Genomic DNA, 24,138 nt, shown 5'->3' with positions numbered 1-24,138 from the left:
TTAGGGAAAGAAGAACAAAAAGACGCCAAAGTTAGCAGAAGGAAAGAAATCATAAAGGTCAGATCAGAAATAAATAAAAAAATGAAGGAAACAATACCAAAGATCAGTAAAACTAAACGCTGGCTCTTTGAGAAGGTAAACGAAATTGATAAACCATTAGCCAGACTCATCAAGAAAAAAAGGGAGAACACTCAAATCAATAGAATTAGAAATGGAAAAGGAGAAGTAGCAACTGACACTGCAGAAATACAAAGGATCATGAGAGATTAATACAAGCGACTATATGCCAATAAAATGGACAACCTGGAAGAAATGGACAAATTCTTAGAAAAGCACAACCTCCCGAGACTGAACCAGGAAGAAATAGAAAACATGAACAGACCAATCACAAGCACTGAAATTGAAACTGTGATTAAAAATCTTCCAACAAAGAAAAGCCCAGGACCAGATGGCTTCACAGGTGAATTCGATCAAACATTCAGAGAAGAGCTAACACCTATCCTTCTCAAACTCTTCCAAAATATAACAGAGGGAGGAACACTCCCAAACTCATTCTACGAGGCCACCATCACCCTGATACCAAAACCAGACACAGATGTCACAAAGAAAGAAAACTACAGGCCAACATCACTGATGAACATAGATGCAAAAAATCCTCAAGAAAATACTAGCAAACAGAATCACACAGCGCATTAAAAGGATCATACACCATGATCAAGTGGGGTTTATCCCAGGAATGCAAGGATTCTTGAGTATATGCAAATCAATCTGTGTGATACACCATATTAACAAATTGAAGGAGAAAAACCATCTGATCATTTCAATAGATGCAGAAAAAGCTTTTGACAAAATTCAACACCCATTTATGATAAAACCCTCCAGAAAGTAGGCATAGAGGGAACTTACCTCAACATCATAAAGGCCATACGTGACCCACAGCCAACATTGTTCTCAGTGGTGAAAAACTGAAACCATTTTCTCTAAGATCAGTAACAAGACAAGGTTGTCCACTCTCACCATTATTATTCTACATAGTTTTAGAAGTTTTACCCACGGCGATCAGAGAAGCAAAAGAAATAAAAAGAATCCAAATTGGAAAAGAAGAAGTAAAGCTGTCACTGTTTGCAGATGACATGATACTATACATAGAGAATCCTAAAGATGCAACCAGAACACTACTAGAGGTAATTAATCAATTTGGTAAAGTAGCAGGATACAAAATTAATGCACAGAAATCTCTTGCATTCCTATACACTAATGATGAAAAATCTGAAAGAGAAATTAAGGAAACACTCCCACTTACCATGGCAACAAAAAGAATAAAATACCTAGGAATAAACCTACCTAAGGAGACAAAAGACCTGTATGCCGAAAACTGTAAGACACTGATGAAAGAAATTAAAGATGATACAAACAGATGGAGAGATACACCATGTTCTTGGATTGGAAGAATCAACATTGTGAAAATGACTATACCTCTCAAAACATCTGTACATTCAGTGCAATCCCTATCAAACTACCAATGGCATTTTTCACAGAACTAGAACAAAAAATTGCACAGTTTGTATGGAAACACAAAAGACCCTGAATAGCCAAAGCGATCTTGAGAAAGAAAAACGGAGCTGGAGGAATCAGGCTCCCTGACTTCAGACTATACTACAAAGCTGCAGTAATCAAGACAGTATGGTACTGGCACAAAAACAGAAATATAGATCAATGGAGCAGGATAGAAAGCCCAGAGATAAACCCACGCACATGTGGTCATGTTATTTTTGATAAAGGAGGCAAGAATATACATTGGAGAAAAGACAGTCTCTTCAATAAGTGGTGCTAGGAAAACTGGACAGCTACATGTAAAAGAATGAAGTTAGAACACTGCCTAACACCATACATAAAAATAAACTCAAAATGGATTAAAGACCTAAATGTAAGGCCAGACAGTATAAAACTCTTAGAGGAAAACATGGGCAGAACACTCTATGACATAAATCACAGTAAGATCCTTTTTGACTCACCTTGTAGAGAAATAGAAATAAAACCAAAAGTAAACAAGTGGGACCTAATGAAACTTAAAAGCTTTTGCACAGCAAAGGAAAACATAAGCAAGACAAAAAGACAATCCTCAGAATGGGAGAAAATATTTGCAAATGAAGCAACTGACAAAGCATTAATCTCCAAACTTTACAATCAGGTCATGCAGTCAATATGAAAAAAACAAACAATCCAATCCAAAAATGGGTAGAAGACCTAAGTAGACATTTCTCTAAAAAAGATATACAGATTGCTAACAAACACATGAAAGGATGCTCAACATCACTAATCATTAGAGATATGCAAATCACAACTACAATGAGGTTTCACCTCACACCAGTCAGAATGGATGTTGTCAAGAAATCTACAAACAATAAATGATGGAGAGGGTGTGGAGAAAAGGGAACCCTCTTGCACTGTTGGTAGGAATGTAAATTGATACAGCCACTATGGAGAATAGTATGGAGGTTCCTTAAAAAATTAAAAATAGAACTACCATACGACCCAGCATTCCCACTACTGGGCATATGCCCTGAGAAAACCGTAATTCAAAAAGAGTCATGTACCACAGTGTTCATTGCAGCTCTTTTTACAATAGCCAGGACGTGGGAGCAACCTAAGTGTCCATCGACAGATGAATGGATATAGAAGATGTGGCACGTATATATCATGGAATATTACTTAGCCATAAAAAGAAACGAAATTGAGTTATTTGTAGTGAGGTGAATGGACCTAGAGTCTGTCATACAGAGTGAAGTAAGTCAGAAAGAGAAAAACAAATACTGTATGCTAACACATACAGAATCTTAAAAAAAAAAAAAGAAAAGAAAGCTGAAGAACTAGGGAAAGAACAGGAATAAAGACGCAGATATAGAGAATGGACTTGAGGACATGGGGAGGGGGAAGGGTATGCTGAGATGAAGAGAGTGGCACGGACATATATACACTACCAAACCTAAAATAGATAGCTAGTGGGAAGCAGCCACATAGCACAGGGAGATCAGCTCGGTGCTTTGTGACCACCTAGAGTGGTGGGATAAGGGAGGGTGGGAGGGAGACTCAAGAGGGAGGAGATTTGGGGATATATGTATATGTATATTTGATTCACTTTGTTATAAAGCAGAAACTAACACACTATTGTAAAGCAATTATATTCCAATAAAGATGTTAAAAAATAAACCGGGACTGTCCTTAGCAACCTGGGACTTAACAGTTTACTGTACATATGTGCAAATACAAAGTACCATGGGGATATCACAGATAATATAAAATAAAGAAATAAAATTAAGTACAAAAGTATAGGTAGTAATCTAATATTGAAATACTGAAGCTGTATTTAATTAAATAATGATAGCTGTAATACTTTTGATCTTACAGGAATGAAGGATACCTAAATGTCAGCTTAGCCTAATGAAAACATGGCAAAAGCCACAGTGGACAAAAATTTTAGAATTTTCAAATTGGATATGTAGGAGATCATGCCCAGAAATCGGGGAAATAGGGGGCAAAGTGCTCAGAGTGGCAATTCAGTTAATTGGAAAAGGTTTCATGAATAAGTTGTTTTGAGATGAATGTTAGGAGTAAGAATTCCTAAAGAGGAGGGGGAAATAGGCGTTCAGGAGATGAACAGAAGCTAAGGCCCAGTAAGTAGGATCTATCAAGTCCTTTGGGGAAGGCAGGTAGATTGGATTGACTGAAACAGGTGTGTGCTGTGTTATGTTGTGGTAGTAAAGAGATTCAAATTTGAGGTTTAAGGTATTTGTTAATGGCCTAGCTATTTACAAAGTGCTTTTAGGTGCTTCAGGAGATATAAAGATTTGTAAGTAATGTTTCTTGCCCTCCAGGAGCTTACTGTATCATGAGGACACAGCCCGGTACACATAACTTTTTTACAAAGCATGAAATGAAAGGGATTATGGGAATTGATTTGATGAAAATTGGCTAGCTTTGGGGTTTTATGTTGGAGTTTGAGGTTCTGGCAATATATATTGAATTCAAGTTCTGACTGAGAAGTACTATGTTTCATATTATTTGGCAGTTTTGTTTTATATAAGCAATAGAAAGTGTCTGACGGCTACCAGCAAAATGAGTGTGCTCAACATAATCCTATTTTGAATATAACCCTGGCCGTGATTTTATTATACCAGTATAAGGTATACGTATTTGCTTATGTTTTAAGCTTTGGATAGATTTTAGAATTTTAAAAAGACATCAGTATTTTAGAATTTGGTGTTTTGTCATTTTTTAAATCCAGGAGATTAGTGAGGGGAGCATATTGGTACACAGTAGGCAGGGGCTAAGTGTTGGTGGACAAATGAGAGGCAGTATAATGTAGCATGTAAGAGTGGATTCTGAATAAGGTTGTGTGGGTTCCAAAGCTGAACTTAATAAATAAACTTATTATTATTTTTTTGAGTGTTCACTATGCTTTGGTATTGTTCTAAGTGCTTTACAGATATTTCATTTAAGCCTTATAATGAAGTAGGTACAGTTACTGTCCCCATTTTATAGATGAGGAAATGGGCTTTGAGAGCCATCATTATCATTATTGTCAGGGAATTTTGTGACATTTTTGGTAAACTAATGTTGAGTTTTTTCCTCTCTAGTGCATGATAGAAATATCAGGGAATGCCAGTCAGGGTACAAATACGTCTACATTAGCCTACAGTGATTTGAGAGATTTTTTTTTTTTTTTTTTTGGCTGCGTTGGGTCTTCGTTGCTGCCTGCGGGCTTTCTCCGGTTGCCGCGAGCGGGGCCTACTCTTTGTTGCGATGCGTGGGCTTCTCATTGAGGGGCTTCTCTTGTTGCGGAGCACAGGTTCTAGGTGCACGGGTTTCAGTAGTTGTGGCACGCAGGCTCAGTAGTTGTGGGCGCAGGCTCTAGAGTGCAGGCTCAGTAGTTGTGGCGCCCGGACTTAGTTGCTCTGCGGCATGTGGGATCTTCCCGGACCAGGGCTTGAACCCGTGTCCCCTGCATTGCAGGCAGATTCTTAACCACTGCACCACCAGGGAAGTCCCGAAAGTTTTTAAAAGGCCCAAATTTCTTAGAGTATTGACTGAAGAGCTACCCCATTCTCCTTTAAGATCCATTTAATAAAATGTAGGAAAGAATTAAGGTTTGTAGACATTTAAAATAAATTCCCCAACATTCTTAGTATGATTTAAGAACTAAGAAAGAGAAAAAAAAACCCTTAATATATCAACTTAATTTTAACAAACATTTACATAATTACTACTATATGCTAGGCCCATTCTAAGCACTTTACAAACATTAACTTGTTTAATTTCCATGGCAATCTGGTGATGATTATACCTATATAAATCTTCCTGTTACAGATAAGAAAATTAAGGCAAAGAGAGATTGAGTCATTTGCCTAAGATTACACAACTAGTGAGTGGCAGATGCAGATTTCAAACCCAGGCAGTTTGGCTCCACAGTCTGAGCTCCTAACCAGTATGCTTGCTATTTTTATTTTTATAGGGAGCATGACCTGTTGAATGTTAAAATGCAGGTGAGTATGACATAATGTTACAGATCACAAATATTTTGTTACTGTGTTATACTTAAAAAAGGAGAAAAATTAGAATTTGCTTTTTAGAATTTAACCTGCCTTTAGCTCTGAGTTGTTTGGTGGAAGAGAAGGCAACTGACATCTATTAAGTTAGAATCTCTATGTTAGGTATTTGTGTTAGGTGCTATACGTATCATCTTATTCAGTGCTTAAAGCAAACCTGGAATATGACCTCTGATATCTTCATTTTATAAACAAGACCATGAATAGTTGATTGTATTCAGAATGGCAAGAGTTATGAATGCAAGTCCCTGTGTGAATCTAAAACATTCTACTACAATACTCTGCTTCCCAAGGAAACGTGAAAACTCAAATTTGATTTGCCAGATAAACTACATGTCCTTTTGAAATGTCAGTTCAAGAAATAATAAAACATTTTATTAACTAAAAAGTCTTTTAGAACTTGATAACAGAAAGGAAGCAGAAACATCCTAAATATGATGATTATCATGACAACAGGGACCACTAGATGGACATTAGATTTTTCTCTGCCTTTCTGAGGATGTGCAGGCCTGTTTACAAATGATTGCCTGCACATGAGGGTGATCATTCAACCAGTCTGAAATTACATTAGAGCTAGCGCTATTAAGTTATTAAGAATTAACCAGATTTATTGCATCTAGGTAAGTATTTTCTTAAATCATTCTAGAAGGCTGTGTATTGTTGTTATTATATCAGTACTTAAGATGTTTTGGGAGCACTTAAAGTTCTCTTTAAATTTGATCTTTATATGGTTTTGAGTAGATAATATGGTACAAAGTTCAGAAACTATGAAAAGATACACAGTGCAACTCTCACCCCCCAGCTACCCAGTTCTTCCTAACTGGAAGTGACCAATATTACTGGGGAAGTACTCCTTTGAAATTGTCTTCCGAATTTTTGAATACCTGAAATTGGAATGTGTCTGACAAATGATGGCAGACTTTATTTTTTTAGAGTCAATTCATTTGTAGCCTGGCAAATAAAGGGGCCACCAGTCTGCGTAATTTTTTAAAAATCAAAAGCAAGGGGTGTCTGTAAGGTAGTGAGACTTGTGTAACTTATAAATTGGCTTAAAGTCAGTGGTCAGAGTTGCAGTGCTAGTAGCATTATAGAATAAAGTTTGTAGCTGGATTGAGATAATTGACAGACTACACATTTAAAATACGTGATTTGCTAAAATTGGACATACACACCCGTAAAACCATCACCCCATCAAGATAGTGAACATATCCACCACCCCCAGAAGCTTCTTCATGCCCTTTTGTAGTCCCATCACTGTCTTGCCTCTTTCCATTGTCCCTAGGCAACCAATGATCTGCTTTTTGTCACCATAAATTAACTATGCACCTGGTGATGGACATTTGAGTTTCCAGTTTGGGGCTATTACACATAACGCTGCTATGAGCATTTGTGTACAAGTATTTGTGTGGACATTCGCTTTCATTTTTCTTGAGTAAGTATGTAGGAGTGAAATGGATGGGTTGTAAGATTTTGCCAAACTGTTTCATAAGGTGGTTGTACTGTTTGACATCCTTACCAGCAATGTGGATATTTTTGTTGCACAACATCCTTGCCAACACTTAATATGGCCATTCTTTTGGAATCTCATTGTATTTCCCCCCGCCCCTTGCCGACTGTGAAAAGGAAGGAATTTTACTTTTTTTTTTTTTGAGCAGTTTTAGGTTTACAGAAAAATTGACCATAAAGTACAGAGTTCCCATTTACCTCCTCACCCCTCCCAATTTTCCCTATTATTAACATTTTGCATTAGTGTGATATTGATACATTTGTTACATTTGATGAGCCTGTATCGATGTATTCTTTTTTAAAAAATATTTATTTATTTGTTTGTTTATATTTGGCTGTGCCGGGTCTTAGTTGCAACATATGCGGGATCTTTAGTTGCGGCATGCGGGTTCTAGTTCCCTGACCAGGGATCGAACCCGGGCCCCCTGCATTGTGGAGTCTTAACCACTGGACCACCTGGGAAGTCCCGATACATTCTTATTCATTGAAGTCCATAGTTTACATTGGGGTTCACTCTTTGTGTTATTTATTGAATGAGTCCTGACAAATTTATAATGACATATATCTACTATTATTATAATACCCTACAGAATCTTCTGTGGCCTAAAAATCTTCTGTGGTCCACCTATTCATCCCTTCCTCCCTCCCTCCCTGGCTGCCACTGGCAGCCACAGATCTTTTTACTGTCTCCATAGTTTTGCCTTATCCAGAATGTCATATGGTTGGAGTCATACAGTATATAGCCCTCTCAGATTGGCTTTTTTTCAGTTATAATATTGCATTTAAGGTTCCTCCATGTCTTTTTCATGGCTTGAGAGCTCATTTCTTTTAGCACGGAATATTCTATTGCTTGAATGTGTCACAGTTTATTTATCCACTGACTTAAAAAAAAAAAGATCACTCTCGTTACTGTATGAGGGTTTGGAGTGAAAACAGGCTGGTTAGGTGGCAAGGTATTGCAGTAACCCACACAAGAGATGATCATGCCTTGGAATGGAATGGTAGTGGTGGAGATATATATTTAAGGAAAAGCTAACAGGATTTGCTGACAGGTTGGAATGTAGAATGAAAAAAATGAAAGGAATCAGGGCTATCCCCAAATTTTTGTCTTGAACAGCTGGAAAAATAGAGACGCTTTTTTGATGAGATAGTGAAGACTGGGGAGGAACAGTAATGTTTATATTTTCCCAACTTTGTTCGTTTACAATTTTTTCTTTAGAAATTTTCAAAAGTTGCAGAAATGGTTGTAAAGAAGTTTCTTTTCTAATCATTTGAGACTAAGTTGCCAGCATGAGGCTCCATCACTCCAGAAGACTTTAGTTTGTAATTGCTATCAGCAAGGGCATTTTCTTACATATCTGGAATACAGCCATCAAAATCATGAAGTTATCATTGATAGAATAGTATCATCTAATCCACAGAACCCATTCAGGTTTTGCCAGTGGTCTCAGTAATGTCCTTTTTAGCAACACAATTCAATCTAGGATCATATTTTGTATTTAGTGTTTTTCTGTCTGGAACAATTCTTCCATGTTTCCTTGACTTTCATGATCTTGATAGTTTTGAAATTTATAGAGTAGTTGACTCTTAAAATATTCCTCAGTTGAGGTTTGTCTGATGCTTCCCCTATGATTCAATTTAGGTTATATATTTTTGGCAGGAACATCACAGAGGTGATGTGATAGTCTTCTCAATGCATCCCATCAGGTGTAAATGATTTTAATTTGTCCATTACTGGTGATGTTAATTGATTACTTAACTAAGCTTTCTGCCAGATTTCTACTAAAAAAAGGTACTTTTTTCCTTTATAATTAATAAACATTGGGGGGAAAGATATTTTGAGACTAAGTATCTCATTCCTCATCACTTCACCCACTAGTTTTAGCATTTATTGATTTTTCTTGGCTGAATTATTACTACTGATGACTGCCAAATAATGATCTTATAATTTTATTATTATAATTTATAAGTCTACATTCAATAACCCATGCTTTGAATGTCAGAATAAAGGAAAGTCTTCTTCCTCTTCTCCCATTTATTGATTCATTTTTTAATGATGTGTCTGTGGACTCATGGATTCCTTTTTTGTTCAGTAGGTTGTAATCGATCATTATTTATTTTGAAACCCAAATTGTCCCGTATTTGGCTAGTGGGAGCCCATTCAAGGCCGTTCCTGTGTCCTTTTGACATGTCCCATGATTCTTTGCATACTTTCTTCCTGGCACAGTAAGATGTTCTGGGCTTCCTTTGCAGTTACCTGATTCATACATGGAAATAACCCGTATTTTCAAGGATCCTTCATTCCTCTTAGTGGAGATTGGTATTTAGAAACCAACATTTAGCAGGTGTGCTCATTGTGAGTAGGATGTCACTGCTTCCAGGTCTCCATAGACAAAGCTTTAAAACATATATAGGGGGGCTTCCCTGGTGGCGCAGTGGTTGAGAACCTGCCTGCCAATACAGGGGACACGGGTTCGAGCCCTGGTCGGGGAAGATCCCACATGCCGCCGAGCAACTGGGCCCGTGAGCCACAACTACTGAGCCTGCGCGTCTGGAGCCTGTGCTCAGCAACAAGAGAGGCCTCGATAGTGAGGCCCGTGCACCGCAATGAAGAGCAGCCCCCGCACGCTGCAACTAGAGAAAGCCCTCGCACAGAAACGAAGACCCAACACAGCCAAAAATAAATAAATAAATTTATATTAAAAAACAAAAAAACATATATAGGTACAAATGTGTGTGTTTGTGTACATCTATATGTTTTTTTACATATTTCAAAACTGTGACTTATGATGATACCTTCAATCCCAATTCCACACCACAGGATTCATTCTTGCCTTACCCCTTTCCATATTTGCAAGACCCCCAAAGACATTAGATGGAGCAATTGTTGGGTGGGCGGAGGCAGGTGTAATAGCAGCCCAGCATGGTGCTATAATTTTTCCTCTCACCACTTCTTTGCCTGTGTTTTACATGTTGTATTTCCGCTTAGTTCTATATACTTAAAAATTTGTTGAGACTTTCTCTTTTAGCTGCAGATTATTCTTTAAGTATGTTGTTTCACTTCCAAATGTTTGAAGATTTTCTTGTTGTTTTTCTGTTATTACTTTCTGGATTGCTTCCACTGTGGTCAGAGAACATAGTTTATATGATTTTAATTCTTTTAAATATGTTGAAATTTATTTTGTGGCCCAGGATATGGCCCAGGTCTACCTTGGCGAATGTTCCGTGGGTGCTTGAAAAGAATGTGTAATCTGCCATTAATGGGTGGAATGGTGTGTGTGTGTGTGTGTGTGTGTGTGTGTGTGTGTGTGTGTGTGCACTCACACATGTATGTGTGAATTAGCTTAATACAATCATATGTTTTTTAAGGCGCTTAAGAGAAGAAAAAAGAAAACATTTTAATAATCCTCAAACCTACTCTCATATTTCTTTCTAGTGTGCTTCATTTTGTCTATTGGATTTGAGTTACCTCATCTGATGTCACTTCTCAGTCTGAAGAACTCACCTTAGTATTTCTTTCCTTTTTTTTAATTTATTGCCTTTTTTTTTTTTTTTTTTGGCTGCATCAGGTCTTAGTTGCAGTATACGGGGTCTTCATTGAGGTGTGTGGGATCTTTCGTTGTGGCGTGGGCTCTTCGTTGTGGCACGCGGGCTTGTCTGTAGTTGTGGCGGGCAGATTTTCTCTCTCTAGTGGTGCTTGAGCTCCAGAGCATGTGGGCTCTGTAGCTTGTAGCATGCGGGCTCTCTTGTTGAGGTGTGCGAACTCAGTAGTTGTGGCGCGTGGGCTTAGTTGCCCTGCAGTATGTGGGATCCTAGTTCCCCAACCAGGGATGAAACCTGCGTCCCCTGCATTGGAAGGTGGATTCTTTACCACTGGACCACCAGGGAAGTCCCCCCTTATTCTTATAAAGCAGTTCTTGCAGTTAATTCTCTCAGTTTTTGTTTGTCTAGGAATGTCTTTATTTCACCTTCCATTTTGAAGCATAGTCTTGCTGAATATATGATTCTTGGTTGATATTTGTGTTCTTGTTTTATTTTTGTTGTTACTCATGCCATTCCACCTTTTTCTGACTCAGTTATTTATGACAGAAGTTAGTAGTTGTATTTTTCCTCTCTAGCAAAATGAGTTATTTTCTTTCAGCTTTTAAGATGTTCTTTATGTTTGGCTTTCTGTAGTTTAATTACAATGTGTGTCTAGGTGTGAATCTTTTTTTTAAGATTTTTCAAATGACTTTAAAAAATTTTAGGTGTTGATTTCTTGATATTTATTGTGTTTAGAGTTTATTGAGCTTCCTGGATCTGTAGATTCCTGTTTTTCAAGAAATTTGGGAACTTTTCAGCCATTGCTTCTTCAGATATTTTTTTCTGTCCACTTTTTTCTTCTTCTTTCCTTGTGGGACGTGCATTAAAATGTGTTCGTCTGCTTAATGTCTCACAGGTCTCTGAGACTTTGTTAATTTTCCTTCCGTCTTTTTTCTCTCTGTTCTTCAGATTAAATGACTACTATTGATCTCTTTGTGGAGTTTAATTCTTTCTTCTGCCATCTCAGATTTACTGTTGAGTCCATCTGATACACTTTACGTTTGGATATGGTATTTTTCACCTCTAGAATTTCCATTTCAGTTCTTTTTTTATAGTTTCTATTTATTGATGTTTCTTATTTATGGAATAATTTTCACCAGATTTTCCTTTAATTCTTTTAAATATATTTATAATAGCTGCCTTGAAGTCTTTGCTAATTCCAACATTTTAGCCTACCCAGGGTCCATTTCTACTGATAGCTTTTTTTTAATATATATATATTAAGTATGGGTCCCACTTTTTCTTTGCTTGCTTCACTTCTTTTTTTTTTTTTTGAGAACTAGACATATTAGATAATACATTGTAGGATCTCTGGATTGGGATTTTTTTTTTTTTAAACCAACTTGCTTCTACTTAATCCATGGAATACATTGTTCCCCATTCTTGTTTGGCTGTTATTGTATTTGCTTAGTTATTTTTGTTTGTTTTTCTGTTTGTATTTTTATTTATTTATTTATTTATTTTTGACTGTGTTGGGTCTTCGTTTCTGTGCATGGGCTTTCTCTAGTTGCAGCGAGCGGGGGCCACTCTTCATCGTGGTGCGCGGGCCTCTCACTGTCGCGGCCTCTCTTGTCATGGAGCACAAGCTCCAGACAGGCAGGCTCAGTAGTTGTGGCTCACGGGCCTAGTTGCTTCGCGGCATGTGGGACCTTCCCAGACCAGGGCTCGAACCCATGTCCCCTGCATTGGCAGGCAGATTCTCAACCACTGCACCACCAGGGAAGCCCTCTGTTTGTATTTTTAAAGCCAGACTTCCTAAGGGTTGCCCTGTGACTGCATAACTTAGTGGTCAGTCAGTGATAGAACAGAGGTTACACTCAAATACTTCAAGCCTGTAAGGCTTCAGCCATCTTCTGGTGGATGTGTGTGAATTGGAGAGTGCAAATTTAAGGCAATAGCCAAGTGGACCTTACTTTTTACTTTGCACCTGGCCCTCTTGGGTTTCCTCTGTCTACATATGCCCATAGTTTCCTAGTCAGCCAGGGATTTGTACAGTTCATCCAGCACTTCTGTGGCTCTCTCATTTTCAAGATCTTCCCATTAAATTTTTGACTGGTCTGACTTTGCCCCCAGCTGGGACCCTTTCCTCCTCCTCCTAGCAGAGCTACTGGTTTTCCCTGTTCATTTTTACCCTGTTTTTTCCTTTTATTGACAGTGTCACTTAGCGTGACTTTTCATCTTTCACACCAAATCAAATCAAGCCCTTTAGCAAGAGTTGCTGAATTTCAGGGCCAACTCTGCCCTGTTGAAAGTTCTTATGTAGGCCAAACTGGGCTAGTGTTGGGAATCTTCTGACTCCCACTGCTTTACCTGAAGTTCTGGTAGTTTTCCCTGAATAAATACTTCTCAATTTGTTGTTTATCTTTTGGCAGTTTCCAGATCCCTGAAATAGTTGTTTTGGGCAATTTGTCCAGTTTTATTCTTGTTTTTGGAGAAGAGGATTTGCTGACCTTTTTATTCCACATTAACTGGAAGTCCAAGCTCTTTTTATTTTGTCTTCAAAATATACCATGAATCCTTTTTTTTTTTCTCCATCTTCCCTGCTGCCATATTATTCTAAACACTTTAATATACCATCGTCTCCTTCTGGACCTTAAGTAACCTTATAACTGTTTTTGCTGCTTCTGTTTCTCTTACAGTTCATTCTTTAAATAATTTTTTGAGTTTGGGAATGCTTTAGATTTACAGGAAACTTTTAGATAGTTCAGAGGCTTCTTGTATTCTGCACCCAGTTTCCATATTGTTAACATCTTACGTTATTATGATACATTTGTCACAAGTAAGGAATCAATATTGATATATCATTATTAATCTCATATTTTATTCAGATTTTGTTGTCCTTTTTCCATTCCAGGATCCCATCTAGGATGCCAGATTACATTTGGTTTTTATAATGCCTTAATTCCTCTGGGTTGTGGTAGTTTCTCAAACATTCCTTGTTTTTAATGACCTTGACAGATTTGAAGAATATTGACTAGATATTTCATAGACTGTCTCTCAAATTTCATTTTGACTGATATTTTCTCATATTACTTAGTTTATGAGTTCTTGGAGGAAGGCCACAAAGGTAAAGTGCCATTTTCATCATATTTGATACCATCATATTAAAGGTTGAATATAAACTTGATTTATCACTGTGATGTTGACCTTGGTCACCTGGCTGAGGTAGTACCTGTTATATATCTGCACTTAAAGTCATTCCTCCCCTCTTTTGCAAATGAAAGCACACTGTAAGCATTCTTTTTTGTTTGCTTTTTTGCTCAACATATGTTTTTAACTTCAAGCATTGTTTGCTCAATATGAATAAATATCCATGTTTTGTTACATGTATCTGTAGTAATGCAAATGAACCAACTAAATAACATTCAGTTCCTGAATTTATAGTGTATCCATTCTATGAGTGATACACATTTTGGCTGTTACATTTATTCAGCAGCCAATGTGATATTTATTTATTTTTAATATTTATTTATATTTATTTGGCTGCACGGGGTCTTTAGTTGTGGCACGTGGGATATTTTGTTGCTACATGCGAGATCTTCGTTGCGACATGTGGGATCTTTAGTTGTGGCATGTGGGATGTAGTTCCCTGACCAGGGATCGAACCTGGGCCCCCTGCATTGGGAGCATGGAGTCTTAACCACTGGACCACCAGGGAGGTCCCCCAATGTGATATTTAAAAACAAAACAAAAACAAATGCAACCAAACAAACAAAAAACCCCAAATCAAATCATATCTTATCTTTGCTTAAAACCACTAACTGACTTTCTACTGTATTATATATGATAGTCAGACTCCTTTATGAACTTTCTTGGTAGTGGCTATAGCTTACATTTTCATTTTATTTCTTGCCACTCCCCCTTTGCTTTGTAAAGTACTGACCACACAGTCCTTCCTACAGTTCCTGGAGCATGCTAAGCTTTTTGGGCATTTGTGTGTGCTATTCTTTAGCCTTGAGAGTTTTCCCACTGACTCTTCTTCAGACTGATACCTTCTCAGTTTTTAGAGCGCTTACCTATTTACTCATTCACTGAGTTTGTTTTCTTCATTGCCACTTTGTATTCACTTGTATGTCTTCCTCATTAAAGTGTAAGCCCCAAGAGTACAGGGACTTTGTTTACTACAGTATATGTGGCACATAGTGAGTGGACGCTTAATAATTTTTTTTTTTTAAGACATGAGTGAATGGTATTCCTCAAAGCATACGAAATGGAGGTATTTACAATGTTAGTAGATCATTTAAAATACAAAATAAAACCCTACATTTTAAAAGTAAATGGTTGCGGGACTTCCCTGGTGGTGCAGTGGTTAAGAATCTGCCTGCCAATGCAGGGGACACAGGTTTGAGCCTTGGTCCAGGAAGATCCCATATGCCGAGGAGCAACTAAGCCCATGCGCCACAACTACTGAGCCCGTGTGCCACAACTACTGAAGCCTGCGCGCCTGGAGCCCATGCTCCGCAACAAGAGAAGCTACCACAATGAGAAGCCCACGCACTCCAATGAAGAGTATCTCTCGCTCGCCACAACTAGAGAAAGCCTGCACGCAGCAACAAAGATCCAATACAGCCAAAAAAAAAAGGTTGCATTTGAAGGAAAGCACAGTGCAGGATCATTAAGTTTAGATTTGAGTCTTGTTGGGATTTTGCAAGAAGTAAGTGTTTTGGGGTGTTTCTTTGGTATTTTTAAAATTGTAGTAAAATAAAAATAACCTAAAATTTACTGTCTTCACTATTTTTTTAAGTGTACAGTGCAGTGGCATTAAATATATTAGCATTGTTGTACAACCATCACCACCATCCTTTTCTAGAACTCTTTTTGTCTTGCAAAACTGAAACTCAAGACCCATTAAACAAAAACTCCTCCTTTTCTTCTGACCCCAGCCCCTGACAACCACCTTTCTACTTTATGTCTGTATGAATTTGATTAGGTACCTCAAATAAGTAGAATCATACAGTATTTGTATTTTTGTTGGCTGGCTTATTTCACGTAGTAAAATGTCCTTAAAGTTTATCCATGTTGTATCATATGTCAAAATCTACTTCCTTTTTAAGGCTGAGTAATACTTCATTGTATACATATACACCATGTTTTGTTTATCCATTCATCTGTCAGTGAGCGCTTGGGTTGCTTTAACATTTTGGCTATTGTAAATAATGCTCCTATGAAATTGGAAGTACAAAAACCTGTTTGAGTCCCTGCTTTCAATTCTTTTGGGTATATACCCAGAAGTGGAATTGCTGGATCATATGGTAACTTAGTTTTTAATTTTTTGAGGAACCACCATACTGTTTTCCATAGTGACTGCACCATTTTACATTCCCACCAACAGTACACAAGAGTTCCAATTTCTCCACATCTCTGCCAACATTTATTATTTTCTTTTTTCTTGATAGTAACCATTGTAAGGGGTGTGAGATGGTATTTCATTGTGGTTTTGATTTGCATTAGTTTCCCTAATGATTAGTGATACTGAGCATCTTTTCATATTCTTATTGGCCATTTGTATATCTTCTTTGAAGAAATGTCTATTCAAGTCCTTTGCCCACTTTTTAATCATGTTATTTGTTTTTTTGTTGTTGAATTGTAAGAGTTCTTTATATATTTGGACGTTAACCTCTTATCAGATAAATGGTTTGCAAATATTTTCTCACATTCCATGTATTACCTTTTCACCCAGCTGATTGTGTCCTTTGAGGCACAGAAGTTTAAAATTTTTTAAACAGTTATATTGAGGTGTAATTGATAAAAAAATATAACTGCACATATTTAATGTGTACAATTTTATGAGTTTGGACATATATGAACACCCATGATACCATCACCACTATCAGAGTAATAGACATATCCAATACCTCCCCCAAATTCCTTGTGTCCCCCTCACCCCCTTTGGTGGTGGTAAGAGCACTTAACATATTTACCTTTATAACAAAATTTTAAGTGCACAGTACCATATTAATAACTTCAGGTGTTGTACAGCAAATCTCTAGAACTTAATCATCAGAATAACTGAAACTTTATGTACATTGAATAACAATGCCCCATTTTCACCACCTGCTGGTCCCCCAACCCCACAACTATTTTATTCTTTGCTTCTATGAATTTGACTATTTTAGATACCTCATATAAATGGAATCGTGCATTATTTGTTTTTCTATGACTGGATTGTTTCACTTAACATTGTGTCCTCCAGGTTCATCCATGAGATGTTTTAAATTTTGATGAACTTCAGTTTATCTGTTTTTTCTTTTGTTGACTGTGCTTTTGGTGTCACATCCAAGACATTGTTGCAAAAATGAAGCTTTCCCTCTATATTTTCTTTTAAGAGTTTTATAGTTTTAGCTCTTACATTTAGGTTTATGATCCATTTTAAGGTAACTTTTGTATTTGGTGTAAAGTAAGGCTACTTTTTTTTTTTTTTGCATGTGAATGTCTAGTTTTCCCATCGCCAAATGTTTTAAAAACTGTTCTTTCCCTGTTACATAGTCTTGGCACCCTTGTCAAAAGTTATTTAACCAAATATACAAGGGTTTAATTCTGGACTCTATTCCATTGGTCTTTATGCCAGCACCACGTGTTGTTTTAATTACTGTAACTTGGTAGTGCGTTTTGAAATCAGGAAGTGTGAGTCCTCCTATTTTGTTCTTTTTCAGGATTGTTTTGGTTATTTGGCATCCTTTGAGATTCCTTATGAACTTTTGGATGGGTTTTTCTATTTCCGCAAAAAAAAAATCATTGGGATTTTGATAAGGATTGCATTGAATATGTAGATCACTTTGGATAGTATTGACATCTTAGTATTAAGTTTTCTCATCCATGAACATGGGATGTGTTTCCATTTATTTATGTCTTTTTTTTTTTTTTTTGGCGGTACGTGGGCCTCTCACTGTTGTGGCCTCTCCCGTTGTGGAGCACAGGCTCCGGACGCGCAGCCTCTGGACGCGTAGGCTCAGCGGCCATGGCTCACAGGCCTAGCCGCTCCGCGGCATGTAGGATCTTCCCGGACCGGGGCATGAACCCGTGTCCCCTGCATCGGCAGGCGGACTCTCAACCACTGTGCCACCAAGGAAGCCCTATTGATGTCTTTTTAATTTATTTCAGCAGCATTCGGTAGTTTTCGTTGTATAAGTCTTTCACTGCCTTGGTTAAGTTAATTTCTAAGTATTTTATTCTTTTTGATGCTATTGTAAATGGAATTTTCTTAATTTCATTTTCAGATTGTTCATAGTGTATAGAAATGTAACTGATTTTTGTGGGTTGATCTTGTTTCCTGCAGTGTTGTTGAATTTACTAGCTCCAGCACTCTGTGTGTATGTGTGTGTGTGTGTGTGTGTGTGTGTGTGTGTGTGTACAGTCTTTAGGTATTTCTACATAAAAGATCATGTCACCTTCAAACAGAGATCATTTTACTTATTTCATTCCGATTTGGAAGCCTGTTTCTTTTCATGCCTAATTGCTCTTACTACAACTTCCAATGCTATGTTGAATAAATGTGGCAAAGTGGGCATCTGTGTCTTGTTCCTAATCTGAACCAGGAAAAGCTAAGGGGAAATGCTTTCAGTCTTTCACAATTGAGTATGATGTTGGGTATAGGTTTTTCTTATATGATCTTTATTATGTTTAGGAAGTTTCCTTCTGTTGCTAGTTTGTTGAGTGTTTTTATCATGAAAGAGTATTGAATTTTGTTAAATGCTTTTTCTGCATCAGTTGAGATGATTGTGTATTTTTCCCCCTTGCTTCCACTGATATGATATATTACATTGACTTTTCATGTGTTGAACCATCCTGCCTTTTAATAATCCATCCCGCTTGGTTGTGATGAATACTCCTTTTAATATGTTGCTTAGTTTGGTTTCCTAGTACTTTGTTGAGGATTTTTGCATCAGTATTCATCAGAGATAATTGGTCTATAGTTTTCCTGTAATGACTTTGTCTGGTTTTGGTATCAGGGTAATATTGGCCTCATCCAGTGAGTTAGGAAGTGTTCCTTCCATCTGGATCTGGGCTTTTCTTGTTTTTATACATTTATCTGTTTATTTTATTTTTGGCTACGTTGGGTCTTCATTGCTGTGCGTGGGCTTCCTCTAGTTGTGGCGAGTGGGGGCTGCTCTTCATTGCAGTGCATGGGCTTCTCATTGCGGTGGCTTCTCTTGTTGCGGAGCACAGGCTCTCAGCATGCAGGCTTCAGTAGTTGCAGCACATGAACTCAGTAGTTGTGGCTCGCAGGCTCTAGAGCACAGGCTCTAGCGCGCAGGCTCAGTAGTTGTGGCGCATGGGCTTAGTTGCTCCACGGCATGTGGGATCTTCCCGGACCAGGGCTCAAACCTGTGTCCCCTGCATTGGCAGGCAGATTCTTAACCACTGTGCCACCAGGGAAGTCCCTGGGCTTCTCTTGTTTGGAGGGTTTTTTGGTTTTTTTGGGCAATGCCACATGGCATGTGGGATCTTAGTTCCCCAACCAAGGATCAAACCCTTGCACCCCCTGCAGTGCAAGCATGGAGTCCTAACCACTGGACTGCCAGGGAATTCCCTGATCCTTTTTATTTCTGTAATGTTCCCTCTTTCATTTTTGATTCTAGTTATTCGAATCTTTTCTTTTTTCTTAGTCTAGCTAAAGGTTTGTCCATTTTGTTGATCTTTTCGGAGAATCAACTCTTGGTTTTATTGATTTTTCTCTGTTTTTTATCTCTTCTCTATTTTGCTTCTCTCTGCTCTGATCTTTATTATTTCTTTCCTTTTGCTAGCTTTAGGTTTAGCTTGTTCTTTTTCTAGTTCCTCAGGATGTAGAATTAGGTCGTTGATTTGAAATCTTTTTTATTTTTTTAAAAATTTATTTATTTATTTAATTTTTGGCTGTGTTGGGTCTTTGTTGCTCGGTGAGCGGGGGCTCCTCTTCGTTGCAGTCTACGGGCTTCTCACTGCGGTGGCTTCTCTTGTTGCGGAGCACGGGCTCTAGGTGCATGGGCTTCAGTCAGCACGCAGGCTCAGTAGTTGTGGCTCGTGGGCTCTAGAGCACAGGCTCAGTAGTTTTGGTGCACGGGCTTAGTTGCTCCGTGGCATGTAGGATCTTCCCGGACCAGGGATGGAACCCATGTCCCCTGCATTGGCAGGTGGATTCTTAACCACTGCGCCACCAGGGAATTCTCTTGAAATCTTTTTTTTTTAATGTGTGTGTTTACAGCTATAAATTTCTCCCTTAGCATTGCTTTTACTGCATCCCAAAAGTGTTGTGTTTTTATTTTCACTTTTTTCTGGATATTTTCTAATTTACCTTATGATTTCTCCTTTGACTTCTTTGGCTGATTAAGAGTTTGCTGTTTAATTTCTACATATTTGTGACTTTTCCAGTTTTCCTTTTGCTATTGATTTCTAGTTTCATTCATTGTGCTTGGAAAAATTATTTTGAGTTCAATCTTACTAAATTTTTAAGACTTTTTTGTGGCCTAACATATGATCTATCCTAGAGAATATTCCATGTGGAGTTGAGAAGAATATATATTCTGTTTTGGGGGTGGAGTGTTCTGTATATATCTGTTAGGTCTAATTGCTCTCAGTGTTGTTTAAGTCTTCTGTTTGCTTATTGATCTGTGTGGTTGTTCTATCCATTATTGAAAGTGGGGTATTGAGTGAACTGTTGTTATTGTTTAAGTATGTCTATTTTTTTCTTCAATTCTATCAGTTTGCTTTATATATTTTGGAGCTCTGAGGTTTATCATTGTTATATTTTTTTCATCAATTGACCCTTTTGTTAGTGTTTAGTGTTCTTTTTTGTCTCTTGTAACAATTTTTTTTTTTTTTTTGTGATACGCAGGCCTCTCACTGTTGTGGCCTCTCCCGTTGCGGAGCACAGGCTCCGGACGCGCAGGCTCAGCGGCCATGGCTCACGGGCCCAGCTGCTCCGCCGCATGTAGAATCTTCCCAGACCGGGGCATGAACCCGTGTCCCCTGCATCGGCAGGTGGACTCTCAACCACTGTGCCACCAGGGAAGCCCTCTTGTAACAATTTTTGACTTACAGTCTATTCTGTTTGATACTAGTATAGCCACTCTGGTTTTCTTCTGTTTCTATTTGCATGGAATATCTTTTTCTGTCCTTTCACATTAAACCTATTGTGTAGTTAGATCTAAAGTGAGTCTCTTGTAGACAGCATACAGGAGCATCATGCTTTTTAAATTCGTTCTGCCAATCTGTGCCTGTTGATTGGAATGCTTAATTACTTTACACGTAAAGTAATTACTGATAGAGAAGGCATTTTATGTGGTTTTTTTGTATTTTTTTGTCCCTCATTTCCTCCATCTCTGCCTGTCTTTGTGTTTAGTTGATTTTTCTGTAGTGACGCAGTTTGATTTTTCTCACCTTTTTTTTTAATCTATATTCTGTTCTGTTGGGGGTGTGTGTGTGTGTGTGTGTGTGTGTGTGGTTACCATGAGGTTACATATAACATCCTAAAGTTATAACAGTTTGTTTTGAATTGAAATCAACTTAACTTCAATCACATACGAAAACTATTTCTCTATAGCTCTGTTCATCCCTGTTTATTGTTAGTGTCACAGATTACATTTTTATGCATTGTGTTCCCATTAACGTAGATTTAAAATTCTTTTTGTGCATTTGTCTTTTACATCCTGTAGAAAATAAAAAGTGAAGTTACAGTATTGCAGTAATGCCGGTTTTTATATTTGCCCATGTATTTACCTTTACGGGAGGTCTTTATCTTCATATATCTTAGAGTTACTGTCTGGTGTTTCTTCATTTGAACATGAAGAAATTCCATAGCATTTCTTGTAGGGCAGTACTAATAGTAATGAACTTCTTTAGCTCTTGGTAGATACAGAATTCTTCTTTGGCATTTTTTTTCTTTTAGCACTTTTAATGTATTATCCCACAGCCTTGTGGCCTCCACAGTTTCTACTGATAATCTTTTTGAGGATCTACATAATGAGTGAATATTCTCTAGCTGCTTTCAAGATTCTCTAGCTGCTTTCAAGATTCTCTCTCTTTCAGCAGTTTGATTATATTGTGTCTTGCTGTAGATCTGCCTGGGTTTGTCCTACTTGGAATTTATTGAACTCCTTGGATTTGTAAATTCATGTCTTCTGTCATATTTGGCAAGTTTTTGGCCATTACTTCTTCAGGTAATCTCTCTGCCCCTTTCACTCTCTCTTCTTCTCAGATTCTTAAAATGTTTATATTGATATATTGGTCTGCTTGATGGTGTCCCATAAGTTCCTTAGGCTCTGTTCACTTTTCTTTATTATATTTTTCTATTCTTCAGCCTTGATAATTTCAAATGCTCTATATTTAATTTTGCTGATTTGTCTTTTTACTCAAGTCTACTGTTGAACCCCTTTATTTTATTCTTCAGCTCTGGAATTTCCGTTTGGTTCCCTTTTGTAATTTCTTTTTGTTGATAATGTAATTTTGTTTATATATTGTTTTCCTTGTTTCTTTTTTTCTTTGTGTTTTCTTTTAGCTTTTTTTTTGCAATATATGGGCCCCTCACCGCTGCAGCCCCTCCCGCCGCGGAGCACAGGCCCAGTGGCCACGGCCCACGGGCCCAGCCGCTCCGCAGCACGCAGGATCCTCCCAGACTGGGGCACGAACCTGCGTCCCCCGCATTGGCAGGCGGACTCCCAACCACTGGGCCACCAGGGAAGCCCTCTTTTAGCTTTTTAAACATATTTAGGACAGTTGTTTTAAAGTCTTTATCCAGTAAGTTCATTAACTATGCTTCTCTAGAGCTGGTTTTGCCACTTATTTTTCTTCCTTTGAATGGGCCATGTTCTCTTTTTTTTTGTATGCTTTGTCATTTTTTGTTGAAAATTAATCATTTGAAAAAACGATCACTTCTCCCTGCCTTTGCAGACTTGTTCTGTGTCTGTCAGACCAGTCTTTCACTAATAAGCCGAGTGTGCTTGGGGCTTAGGATCAGCCCAGTGTGAAGGCTTTTTGTCTTCTCAGGCCTTTTCTGGGCATACCTTTTGCTAAATCTCCATGTGACTTCTTCAGTTCCCCCATATCCACAACTGCTTTTTTTTTTTTTAATGCTGATCCTAGTCTCTCTACCATTAACCTCCGTTGGAGGTTAATGGGGGTCCCACTGTCTGCATCTTGTACCCCAAACTCTGACCTTTCTGCTATATCTGACACTCCTTTTTTAAAAAGAATTTATTTATTTTGGCCACACCACATATGCGGTCTTAGTTCCCTGACCAGGGATTGAACCTGTGCCCCCTGCAGTGGAAGTGCAGACTCTTAACCACTGGACTGCCAAGGAAGTCCCCACAACTGCTTTTAAAGGTCTTAAATTTCCAAAGAATCTTCCCCTTGAATCTTCTCCTCAGAGCCCTAGATGATCTGTTGTATGTATCATAATCTCTTGTTTCAAGCATTTGCAGGTCTGTAGGCCCCCTGCAGTTTACCCACATAGTACTGGCGTCTTTTCCATCTGAGTTCTGAGTTAGGTACAACAGAGAGCAGTCAGTCCTTCAGGCAGCTCCCAGCAGCTTAGAACACTGCAAACAAATTTGCTTTGTTCCCTCTAGTTTGGGGGAGGGATTTGGGAACCAGGCTGTTTGCTCCTGACCAAGACTGTGTAGGGAGGGGGTGGAGCAAGGTCAAATAAAAATGCCACAAAATTTGTTTCTATTTTGAATGTAGCTTTTACTTGATTAGATATTTACTTGGTTGTTGTAGTCGTTTAACTGTTTTCCAGAGCTCCTATTTCACCAGCTTCCGGCTGATTTTAAATGTTCTGTGGGGGAATAAGGGCTTGGAGCTTCATAGTCCATCATGTTGCTGATGTCACTCCTGAGTATCTTATTTCCTTATATTGCCTAGTAATAGTCTACTGTATAGATAGATCACATTTTTCTTATCAGTTCCTCAGGTGATGGACATTTGGGTTGGTTCCACTTTTTACTCCTGTAAATAATGCTGCAGTGAATCCATTCAGTTTTGACGGAAAGACACTATGCATCAAAAATGTCCTCTCCATTTTATGAAACTTAAGTAATAACATATTAAATAGAAGTGTAAATATTTTAAATATACTTTAAAGATTTAAAGTATGTAAGTATATATGTATAGGCAGAATGGCATTTGTATTGTTAGAATGGCATCACTTTATAGCTCATACATCTCTGTTTAGTTAGTATTTTATTTTTGTCTGGAAATATCAATCAACATTTACATAGATATAAAAAGTTAATTTTTTTCTCTTTGTCGATTATCTATTCTGCATAAGAAGTTTCCTCAAAACTCAGGGGTTTAAAACAGCAAGCATTTGTTCTCTCACAGTTTATGTGGAGCAGGAATCGCAGCACAGCTTATCTGGATACTTTCGGCTCTGGATTCCTTACAAGGCTGCAGTGAGTTTTTTGGCCATGCCATGCTGTAGTCATTTTAAGGCTCACCTGGCGTGTGACCTGCTTCCTCATTCAGT

General features: G+C 38.0%; 1 protein-coding gene and 1 non-coding gene across 4 annotated transcripts in view; one reads left to right on the top strand and one right to left on the bottom strand.

Annotated features, from left to right (window-relative positions):
• MAP3K2 (mitogen-activated protein kinase kinase kinase 2) overlaps window positions 1-24,138 on the top strand; it is a 96,612-nt gene that overhangs the window by 14,863 nt on the left and 57,611 nt on the right. The gene's annotated exons all lie outside the window — the stretch shown is intronic.
• TRNAW-CCA (transfer RNA tryptophan (anticodon CCA)) lies at window positions 14,280-14,352 on the bottom strand. Its single transcript has one exon. It is a non-coding gene; the product is annotated as a tRNA-Trp (tRNA).

The sequence above is a fragment of the Delphinapterus leucas genome, chromosome 8 (genome assembly GCF_059928025.1).
Source record: "Delphinapterus leucas isolate spDelLeu-1000000601 "Yukka" chromosome 8, BTC_Dleu_Yukka2, whole genome shotgun sequence".
NCBI lineage: Eukaryota > Metazoa > Chordata > Mammalia > Artiodactyla > Monodontidae > Delphinapterus > Delphinapterus leucas.
This window is presented reverse-complemented; position numbering and strand designations above follow the sequence as displayed.